Source organism: Pseudophryne corroboree, chromosome 11, assembly GCF_028390025.1.
Source record: "Pseudophryne corroboree isolate aPseCor3 chromosome 11, aPseCor3.hap2, whole genome shotgun sequence".
In the NCBI taxonomy this organism is placed as follows: domain Eukaryota; kingdom Metazoa; phylum Chordata; class Amphibia; order Anura; family Myobatrachidae; genus Pseudophryne; species Pseudophryne corroboree.
Genome location: NC_086454.1, coordinates 221,365,146 through 221,376,993, shown reverse-complemented (window position 1 = coordinate 221,376,993; position 11,848 = coordinate 221,365,146). Strand labels below are relative to the sequence as shown.

At 45.2% G+C, this 11,848-nt stretch overlaps 1 long non-coding RNA gene across 1 annotated transcript; it reads right to left on the bottom strand.

Moving 5' to 3' along the window:
• Window positions 1–452: 452 nt before the first annotated feature.
• Window positions 453–1,781, bottom strand: LOC134970118 (uncharacterized). The gene is made up of 3 exons (XR_010189675.1): window positions 1,673–1,781; window positions 805–906; window positions 453–565 (listed from the first exon to the last, which is right to left on the bottom strand). It is a non-coding gene; the product is annotated as an uncharacterized LOC134970118 (long non-coding RNA).
• Between the last annotated feature and the right edge of the window lie 10,067 nt (window positions 1,782–11,848).

Genomic DNA, 11,848 nt, shown 5'->3' with positions numbered 1-11,848 from the left:
GTGTACTGTAATGTAATGTGCTGTACCATGGAGTGCCCGAAGAACAAATCAATCACTAATACAAAAGACAAATCTGTGTTCTCCTACAGTACCTACTGTACTGGACTGTAGCTACTGTATACTACTCTACTTTGGACAGCATGCGCAGAAAGGTGCAGTACTGTACAGTGTCCATACAGAAAAACAGGGGAAGACCAGCAGTAAGATGGCTTGACAACTACAGTTGTATGTTGTACAGTATCTTCAGTACTACGTACAGTATACTATCACACTATCAATACTGAGCCGCTTCAGGGAAGATACAAATTTGCTTAGGGCAGCAATCCATAGGGTCATCATACTGTAAATCATCATTAACAACAGAACATGATGTACAGTACAGTTCAGTACCTTCAGCCTGGGAGAGGCCTGGTCCATACAGGAGTCAGTGCTGCTGCCACCTCCTCATCGGAGGAGCAGGATGCATAGTATAGGGTTGGCTCCGGGGGCTCAGGGCTGCTCCAGCACTCGTAGCTGTCCGTGCTGGGGCCTGAAGGGCTGCTTGGCTCTGCTTCCGCCTGCTGAACTGTGGATCAAAAAATGGTAGCACATTTTTCAGTAAGACAGACCGGGGAGGGTGGGAGGAGATGAGGTTGGTGATACTGTATACTGTATAATAGGGAATAATTAAGTCTTTTGTGTAGGGGAGGGAGACATACAGTACACACACATTTTCAACAATTTAGAAATACAGTATACTGTATGCATACAGTTAGCCCTTATTAAAAAAACTCACAAAGTAACAAAAACAAGCACTGTACTTACTATGGGGAGGGCTGTGCTTGCCTCTCCAGTGGAGGATGGGTGGACGGGTGGTGGCGGGTCCTGGAGGGCACGGTGGGTCCTGGTCCGCCTGGAGGCCTGTCACTGTGGAAAAATAATAAAACACATTGGTCCCTGTACAGTAGTTACTGTATCAAACACATTGCCCACAGCATTAACACTGTCCCCAGCAGTGATCAAACAGAAGCATTCATCCCCACAGGAATAAAGCACATTGCCCCCCCCTCCCCCCACACACACACACACACACACACACAGTAATCAAACACATTGGGGGTAATTCCGAGTTGATCGCAGCAAGAATTTTTTTTAGCAGTTGGGCAAAACCATGTGCACTGCAGGTGTGGCAGATACTGTATAACATTTGCAGAGAGAGTTAGATTTGGGTGGGTTATTTTGTTTCTGTGCAGGGTAAATACTGGCTGCTTTATTTTAACACTGCAATTTAGATTGCAAATTGAACACACCACACCCAAATCTATCTATCTCTGCACATGTTATAGTATATCTGCCTCCCCTGCAGTGTACATGGTTTTACCCAACTGCTAACACAAATCCTGCTGTGATTAACTTGGTATTACCCCCATTGTTCCCCGTACTAAGCAAAAACAGCAATCCCAGCAGTAACTTTTGGGGTAGTAAAGCATAACACAGTATACAGTACTTACCATACCCCCTACCTTTAACTCACCTTTTCTGCAGCCTAACCCCAAAAACTCCTCCACAGCTTAGCCCTAACCCTCCCTGCCACAGACTATCCTTAACCTCCACCAGCGATGCCTAAACGTAACCATCCTGGGCGGTGACTTAGCCAAAGCCCTCTTCCCTGCAGCCTATTGACTTAGCTTACTTATTGAGGGTCCGGGAATGCCGGATGGGTGGGTCGTGGTGATGGTGGTGGTGGTGGTGGTGGAGGAGGTGGGAGCCGGAGGGCACTGTGGGCCCTGGTCCGCCTGGAGGCCTGTCACTGTGAAAAAATATTAAAAATCATTGGCCCCTGTACAGTAGTCACTGTATCAAACCCCCCCCCCCCCCCCCCCACAGTAAGCAAACACATTGTTCCCGTACTAAGCAAAAACAGCAGACCCGGCAGTAACGTAGCATCTACTGTCAAGGTGAAACCCTCTGCCCCTGTACTTACCTGGCAAGGGAGGGAGGGTGCCACTGGGGCCCTCCAGAGGATCAGCTCCCTGGCTAGACGGGTGGAGGCGGGGCCTACGTTCTGTGAAAAAGAAACATTATTTAAAATCCCTACCAAATCGTCACCCCCTCCCAAAAAAATTATACTATAAATACAGTATGCACCCATATTATACAGTAATAAATCATTTAAAATAAATAAAAAAACAAAATGATACTGTCCGTATGCCAGCTGAGGGATTTCAAGCAAATGGTAAACAGATGCCAGAATCACAACTGTAGGACGACATGTTCTACTGTAGGTCGACAGGTCAGAAGGTCAACATTAGTTTTTCACTTTTTTTTTTAATTTTGTGAAAACCTTTTCATGCAGTACTTTACGATCCATGTGGGCTACAATTGGGAACGGAAACCTGTGGCAAGTGCAGCGGTAGTGGAGGGAGGAACCTTGCATGAAACATGGCGAGCAAAGCAAACCATCCGAGGGGGCTGGGTGCACTACTTGGGGTTCTCGGTCACTACTGTATATGGAGGAAACAACACCAAATAAACATCAAAAACTCATGTCTACCATCTCACCTGTCAACACAGATTGTGTCGACCTGTAGACCCTGTCATCCTAGAAACCCTGTCACCCTACAGTACTTAGTAGTGTCGACCAATAGTGGTCGACCTAGACACTGTCATCCTACAGTAGTTACTGTCGATCTTCCATACAGTACCAGAGCCCTTGAGCAAGCCCTGTACTTACTGTACTTGTAATAATAATAATAATAATATACTTACTTAGCTGCAGTACTGTACAGTAATACTTTTTAGTATACTGTACTGTAGTACATAAAAATGTAATGACAGTATTAAAAAAAATCACTGTACTGTACCTCTAGCAACTTTGGCCCTCAATAGTTGCAGCCTCTGCGGTTCCCGTCTAACCAGGTCACTCCATCTCCTCTGGAGAGCCGGGATACCTCTCTCCCTGTGCAGTCTAGACAGAATCTCCTGTCTGGCACATTCATATGCTGCCAATTTCTCAGCATTATTGGCCAGGGGCCTGTCAATATGTCGCAAAAGAATCTTTAGCTCCTTACTACTGAACCTTCTTGCCCTGTGCGCCATTTTGTCACAGAGATAATAATAATGGCGCCACCCGCCCGATCACGCTAGCTATAGATATTGTCGTTACTGTGTGTACAATTAGCAGCATGACATTAGCGTAAGCAGCTACCTTTCTTTTTTTTTTAAAGCACCAAGATACTAAATACAAGGCCACGCTGCAGCCCGGTTCACGCTATTCATCTAGTTGTTATGTTCTGTACAAACTGATGGATAATATTAGCATAAGCAGCAATCCTATTTCGGAGTAGCTTTGTGTCTCTGTTGTTTCAAATGGGCAGAAATATTGAATGCATAGTGCAACTGGGTACCTACAGTATCTCATGAATGCACAGTATGACTACCAGATGGTCTACAGGCACACTGCCGCCCGATCGCGCTAGCTATGGATATTGTCGTTACAGTGTGTACAGATTGCAGGATCACATTAGCGTAAGCAGCAATACTATATCGGACTAGCTTTTATTTTATTTTTTTTGAAAGCAGTCAGATATAACACATCACATACAGTATACACCCGGAGGGCCACTGGGTCCATGTTTCCCTATTCAGTATATTATATTTTAAAAAGGTGCTTGCTGATACCAGAGATATTTGTGGCCTAGTGGTTAGAGTAAGGCACGTGCGTTGCGTGCTCCCTGGGTTCGATCCCCGGTTGGAGCACACAACTTATTTATTTACTTATTTATCCTATTATCTGTCAGGTGCATCCAGCGTCATGCGTCATGCTAGGGACTTCAGTAGGAAAAATGGCGACCCACGGAAGCCCATACCTGCGTGGGGAGCTCCTCATTCTATTGAGGTGGCGGGACCGGCCCTTGGCCAATAATCGGGAGAAGCGGCGGGCTTATAACCGAGCCCGCCATGAAATTCTCTTCAAGTACGAGAGAACACGCTCTATACGGTCACTCCAGCGGAGGTGGAGTGACTTGGTCTCCAGACAGCCGAGGAAGCTGGAGTTGCTGCAGCTGTCTCTAATAAATAGTAAGTACAGTACAGTCCAGTACTGCACTTTTTTATTGTTTAGTACAGTACACAGGGCCAGATTAACAATGGGGCGGATGGAGCTACAGCTCCAGGCCTACACATCAAAATAGGCCCATCATCATGGCAGCATGATGATCACTAGCCACCAACTGTACACATGGTCTGCCACCAAGCATAACTAATAGGCCCAATTCACACTACAGTACTGTATATGGATTTTGTCTTTACAGTGTGTACTGATGCAGTACGTGTCATTTCTTAGCATAAACACTGTGGGGGCATACTGTCTCTGGCACTGTGGGGGCATACCATGTGTAGCTGGCACTGCTGGGGGGCATACCATGTGTATCTGGCACTGCACTACTGTAGGCATTGTTTGTAAGGAACACTACTGTGGCTGTTATGTGTAAGGCTTCAAATTGTGTGCGTAGAGGGGGTGTGAAAATATATTTACAGTTTGATCATATGAAATTACTGTTACAGTATTCAGTACTGTATGTGCAGGACTGTGTCTAAGGACACTGTAATTGTTTTCTGTACCCAGAACGTCGGAGGATACAACAGGACCGAGCCCGGCGACATGGCTTTACAGCCATACCAGGCACAAGCCCAGCAACCAGTAAGTCCTGTACTCTCTTTATTGTGTCCTTTTTTCCCCCATTTAAAGTAAAACGTTAAAGGTAGGGGTATGGTAAGTACTGTATACTGTGTTATGCTTTACTACCCCAAAAGATACTGCTGGTCCTGCTGATTTTGCTTAGTCCGGGGAACAATGTGTTTGCTTACTGTGGAGGGGCCAATGCACTTTATTCCTGTGGGGTTGAATGCTTCTGTTTGATCACTGCTTGGGACAGTGTTAATGCTGTAGGCAATGTGTTTGATACAGTAACTACTGTACAGGGACCAATGGTTTTTATTATTTTTCTACAGTGACAGACCTCCAGGCAGACCAGGGCCCATCAAGCCCTCCGGCTACCACCTCCACCTCCTCCACCTCCACCACCACCACCACCTCCACCCGGCCAGTGGACGTACATGTAGCCAAACCCTCAATGAGTAAGCTAAGTCAATAGGCTGCAGGGAAGAGGGCTTTGGCTAAGTCACCGCCAGGGATGGTTAAGTTTAGGCATTGCTGGTGGAGGTTAAGGTTAGTCTATGGCGGGGAGGATTAGGGCTAAGCTGTGGAGGGGTTTTTAGGGTTATGCTGTAGCAAAGGTAGGGGGTATGGTAAGTACTGTATACTGTGTTATGCTTTAACCTTAACTACCCCAAAAGTTACTGCCGGGCCTGCTGTTTTTGCTAAGTACAGGGGGAACAATGTGTTTGATTACTGTGGGGGGGCCAATGTGCTTTATTCCTGTGGGGGTGAATGCTTTTGTTTGATCACTGCTGGGACAATGTTAATGCTGTGGGCAATGTGTGTGATACAGTAACTACTGTACAGGGACCAATGGTTTTTATTATTTTTCCACAGTGACAGACCTCCAGGCGGACCAGTGCCCATCAAGCCCTCCGGCTCCCACCTCCTCCACCTCCACCACCACCACCACCACCACTACACCTTCCAGCATTCCCGGACCCTCAATAAGTAAGCTAAGTCAATAGGCTGCAGGGGAGAGGGCTTTGGCTAAATCACCGCCCAGGATGGTTACGTTTAGGCATCGCTGGTGGAGGTTAAGGATAGTCTGTCGCAGGGAGGGTTAGGGCTAAGCTGTGGAGGAGTTTTTGGGGTTAGGCTGCAGAAAAGGTGGGTTAAAGGTAGGGGTATGGTAAGTACTGTATACTGTGTTATGCTTTAACCTTAACCTTTACTACCCCAAAAGTTACTGCCGGGCCTGCTGTTTTTGCTAAGTACAGGGGGAACAATGTGTTTGATTACTGTGGGGGGGCCTATGTGCTTTATTCCTGTGGGGGTGAATGCTTTTGTTTGATCACTGCTAGGACAATGTTAATGCTGTGGGCAATGTGTGTGATACAGTAACTACTGTACAGGGACCAATGGTTTTTATTATTTTTCCACAGTGACAGACCTCCAGGCGGACCAGGGCCCATCAAGCCCTCCGGCTCCCACCTCCTCCACCTCCACCACCACCACACCTTCCAGCATTCCCGGACCCTCAATAAGTAAGCTAAGTCAATAGGCTGCAGGGGAGAGGGCTTTGGCTAAATCACCACCCAGGATGGTTACGTTTAGGCATCGCTGGTGGAGGTTAAGGATAGTCTGTCGCAGGGAGGGTTAGGGCTAAGCTGTGGAGGAGTTTTTGGGGTTAGGCTGCAGAAAAGGTGGGTTAAAGGTAGGGGGTATGGTAAGTACTGTATACTGTGTTATGCTTTACTACCCCAAAAGTTACTGCCGGGCCTGCTGTTTTTGCTAAGTAAAGGGAACAATGTGTTTGATTACTGGGGGGGGGGGGGGGGGGGGGCGCAATGTGCTTTATTCCTGTGGGGGTGAATGTTTCTGTTTGATCACTGCTGGGGACGTTAATGTTGTGACCAATGTGTTTGATACAGTCAATACTGTACAGGGGCCAATGTGTTTTATTATTTTTCCACATTGACAGGCCTCCAGTCGCACCTGGGCCGACTGCGCCCTCTGGCTGCCTCCACCACCACCACCACTCCACATTCAAGCATTCCTGGACCCTCAAAAGGCAGCTAAGTCAAAAGGCAGCAGGGAAGAGGGCTTTGGCTAAGTCACCTCCAGGGATGGTTAAGTATAGGCATCGCTGGTGGAGGTTAAGGATAATCTATGGCAAGAAGGGTTAAGGCTAAGCTGTGGAGGAGTTTTTGGGGTTAGGCTGCAGAAAAGGTGGGTTAAAGGTAGGGGGTATGGTAAGTACTGTATAGTGTGTTATGCTTTACTACCCCAAAAGATACTGCCGGGCCTGCTGTTTTTGCTAAGTAAAGGGAACAATGTGCTTTATTCCTGTGGTGGTGAATGTATCTGTTTGATCACTGCTGGGGACAGTGTTAATGCTGTGGCCAATGGGGGTCATTCCGAGTTGATCGATAGCTAAAAATTTTCGCTGTGCAGCGATTAAGTGAAAAAACAGCACTTCTGGGCATGCGTATGCGGCTTAATGTGCACACGAAGTACTTTCACAACTGGCGATGTCGTTTCACACAGGTTCTAGCGAAGCTTTTCAGTCGCAATGGCGGCCGCAGAGTGATTGATAGGAAAGGGGCGTTTCTGGGTGTCAAATCACCGTTTTCAGGGAGTGTTCGGAAAAATGCAGGCGTGGCTAGGAGAACGCAGGGCGTGTTTGTGACGTCAAATCCGGAACTGAATGGTCTGAAGTGATCGCAAGCGCTGAGTAGGTCTGGAGCTACTGTACTCTGAAACTGCACAATTTTTTTTTCTGCCGCACTGTGATGCATTCGTTCGTACTTCTGCTAAGCTAAGATACACTCCCAATGGGCGGCGGCTTAACGTTTGCAGGGCTGATAAAAACTGCTAGCGAGCAAACAATTAAGAATGACCACCAATGTGTTTGATACAGTAACTACCGTACAGGGGCCAATGTGTTTAATTATTTTTCCACATTGACAGGACTCCAGGCGGACCAGGGCCAACCGCGCCTTCCGGCTCCCACCTTCACCACCACCACCAGACCAGCGTACATCGCTGGACCCTCAATGAGTAAGCCAAGTCAATAGGCTGCAGGGAAGAGGGCTTTGGCTAAGTCACCTCCAGGGATGATTAAGTTTAGGCATCGCTGGTGGAGGTTAAGGATAACAAAATTATCTGGTCTGATGAGACAAAGATTGAACTCTTTGGCGTGAATGCCAGGCTTCTTGTTTGGAGGAAACCAGACACTGCTCATCACCAGGCCAATACCATTCCTACAGCGGCATCATCATGCTGTGGGGATGTTTTTCAGCGGAAGGAACTGGGAGACTAGTCACGATAGAGGGAAAGATGAATGCAGCAATGTACAGACACATCTTGGATGAAAATCTGCTACAGAGCGCTCTTGACCTCAGACTGGGGTGACAGTTCATCTTTCAGGAGTACAACGACCCTATGCACACAGCCAAGATATCAAAGGAATGACTTCAGGACAACTCTGTGAAAAGTCCTTGGGCAATATTTACTAATATTCGTGTTTGATTCGGTTTGTGTAGTGTTTATACTCGTTTTGTATCGGGCGCATTTTCATGCAACTTTTTGAATCCATATACGCAAAGTTACGAAGCAGTCGACTTTATGGTTTTTGAGTTTTCCGATGTCGATGCCAGTCGGGTTTTTTTTGGCACATTTACGGCCGTCATTGTCGGTTGCGTACGTGTTTTTGTTGGATTTGCAGCTTTGTTTCCTAAGTTAAACACAGCAGGGTTTTTTTTTCCCGCGGCCGCATTTTCACTTTCAGTTTCGATTTACATCCCTGTTCGTGATTGGTTGTGTTTCAGATGGTAGGAGTGTCTGTGCGCAACCATATAAATACGCCCCAAACCGTCCACACCTCGTGGGTTTAGTTAGTGGTGAGGAGGAGGGAGGTTGTGCTGTGGAGGTAGGTGAATTTGTGGTTTGGTGAGGAGTGTTGGTAGCGATTTCTGAGTGTGGTATTGTGTTTGAAAGTCGTCTTGTCATTCTTGTTGTCTTGTATTTTGTGGTTTTGTCTCATTTTTAGTCCAAGTTATTTTTCTTTATAGTACCTTGTCAGTGTTTGTGTGTGTGGGTGGGTGTGTGTGGGTGTGTGTGTGTGTGTGTGTGTGTGTGTGTGAGTTGTGTAGTGGTAGTGGAGGAGTGTGTTGTTTGTCTTTTTTTTCCCTGTGTTAACTGCGTAGACACACAATTATGTGTAACTCAGAGGTGGACGGTGTGAGTGAGGGGGAGGAGGTCGGTCAGGTGGAGGAGGTGAGTGTTAGTGAGGTGGAGGAGGTGGGTGAGGTTGCTGCAGCAGCCTCAAGTGACAGTGACAGTCAGAGTGCTCCGCAGCCACGCACCACTACTAAGACTGGGCGGAATGTTAAGTTTAGTTTTGCAGAAAATGTGGCATTGGTGCGTGAGCTGATGAAGTATCAGAGGCAGCTATTTGGCCCTGAGTCTGCCAAGGTGCCAACACGGAGGAAGACGGTGTTGTGGTCGAAAGTAGTTGCTGCTGTCAATAGTGAGGGGGTGGTCAAGCGGACGGAGGACACATGCCGCAAACGGTACTATGACATAAAGCGACGTGTCAAATCCAAAATGGCCAAGGAGGCCAAGTCTGCTCGGAAAACCGGTGGTGGGCAGCCCTATATTGCAAGTTATCTGGAGTATGAGGAGCCCATGCGGAGTGTAATACCTCCTGAAGTTGTCTCTGCAACCCATGTCCGGGATTCAGATAGGCCAAGGAAGAATGGTGTGCATGTGTATTTTTTTTTTTTTGTGTTAAAATGTTTTATTTTGTAATCTGTGTCATGTGACGTTGCATATTACTCCCATCTTCAAGTGTGTGTCTGCAAATTCATTGTTTTGGGTCATGTGTTAGCTAAAAGCCAATGTAACATCTTACTTTATTGTATGTCATGTGTTTTTCAGACAGATATTTTGCATGTGTAGTTTGGACTTGGTGTGTCTCTGATTTGTCCTGCAATAATGTGTTCCTTTTGGGCGTTTTTTTATTTTAGATTATGACTATGTTTTATATATGTGTTCCATGTTTTTTTTAAGTTAACAAATTCGTTGTCATGTTAGAGGCTGGAGTACTGGAAAGTGGTTTTTAAACCACTTACATGTGTAATGTCATCTTTAGAGAATGTTATTGGTTTTTTTGTTTTTCTTTTGGCTTGTATTTGTACCGTGACAACATACTGCATATTTTTTTACCCAAAAATTAGTTTTTAAAATATTTTGGACATATACTGGTAATGTGTCTTTGGAGTGCCACATCACAGAGCAAATTAGATATTGCATCTGTAATATTTTTAAAATCAATACAAAATGAAGTTGTCTTTTTTAAAAAAAATAAAAAACCTTTCCTTGAACTTGTGGCCTATGTCAGTGTCCTGTACATGTTTGGCTGTCTTGATGTTTCCATAGTGCATATGTGTTTTGGTTGTTTTTTGTGTTTAATTTTTGGCTTTCTGGTCCTTATGTTTGTTTGAATTAAAAACCAAGCATTTCTAAATGTAAAACTGTTTATAAGCATAATGGGTGGATGTATACACAATAGCATGATTTATGAATATATCTCATTTTATACAGTGTCTGAAAAAAGCAGTACTACTCGTCGGCCAGTAAATCCTAACACATCTGATGATGATGACGCTGCGGAAGCAGGTAAAGTGTCCATTGTAGTATAGGGTATGCTTGTAAAGGAATGGCCATAACAAAATTGCACTTTCATTAAAAGGTCCATCAAAAGAAGTATGGAGCAGCAGAAGTGGCTCTTCTGGAAGACATCACCACAAGAAACCTGTGGCGGAAAAGAAAGCAAGGTCGTCTGTCCCGGCACAAACACAGCAGGCTACCCCGCCACGAAGATTATTGTCCGTATGTTCGGTGCCCCCACTCCAAATTATGGACACACCTCCAAGACGTCATCCACACTCCCCTCATCTTGATTGTAAGTATCAAACTGGAATCAAAGTGAAAAATGTCAGAACATAATCATAATCAGTCATAACCGCATTAAGTCAAAACACTTCCAAAACAAAAATACTTACCGCAGTAAGTAAAAGCTGAAATGGAATCCAAACTAAATGTCCTTGTCCACATCCAGTAAAGATATGTATGTCCACTTGAGTCACAGTATGACATTGGGTATAAGATGCTGCAACAAAAAAGCATGTTGGTTTGTTTGTTAAAAGTTTTTTTTTTTCTGAAACTCTCATGTGTGCTTGAGGTTACATTGCAAAATACATTCAAAAACATTACTATGTTTGTTGGAACAAAGCTATAAGGTAACACATTATGTATTACAATGTTTTTTTATGGTGGAGTATGTGTGAGCTACAATAAAACTAAAGTGTTTGCTTTCACAATTAAGTAACCAGACATATTTGCCACAAACAGGCATATGTATGCATTTAAGCTATGAGTGATGATGTTGCTAGGCAGAATAGTTGAAAGCAACAGTGAATGACATGTGTTCCATGTGTAGTGTTTTTTTATCATTTCACAAACATATGGATAGCTAACGTAGACATGTTTAATATTTCAGCTTCGAGTCCTGGGAACAGCATACCTCCGCAGCAACACCAACACAGTGACATGGAGGAGACAAACATCTTAGAAATGCAGCCATTAATGCAAGGAATGAGCCCCCCAGCACCTGTGAGTACACCACCACAGCAAAGCACACCACCACCACAACACAGCCCAACAACACCAGGAACACAAGGCCCTGAACAGGTGTTTTGGACTATTTGGGCTAGACAGCAGGCCACTAATGAAGATTGCCTGCGTAAGCAGACACAAATGTTTGCAAGCCTACCATCTCACCTCAAAAGAATCTCAAGAAATCTGAGTCGACAAAATGAGCAAACAACCAGAATAGGCAATACCATGGAAGTCATGCGTACAGACATTACACAGGTCATGGGCAACTTACAGCGCATAATGGAAGAACAGCACAGACTAATGGGAGAACAGCACAGACAACAGCAAAGTTATATGAGCATTTTTCAAAACAGTCAAAAGATTAATGAAAGTTTAATCAGAATAGTAGACAATCAAAATGCTGCTACACGTGAACTCAATGCCACCCTCACTAACCTGAATGAAACTCTCAGATGCATGCACCAACAGCAAACAACCAGCAGTTCGGGTACGACTACTCCAAATATCACGCCAGTCTCATCA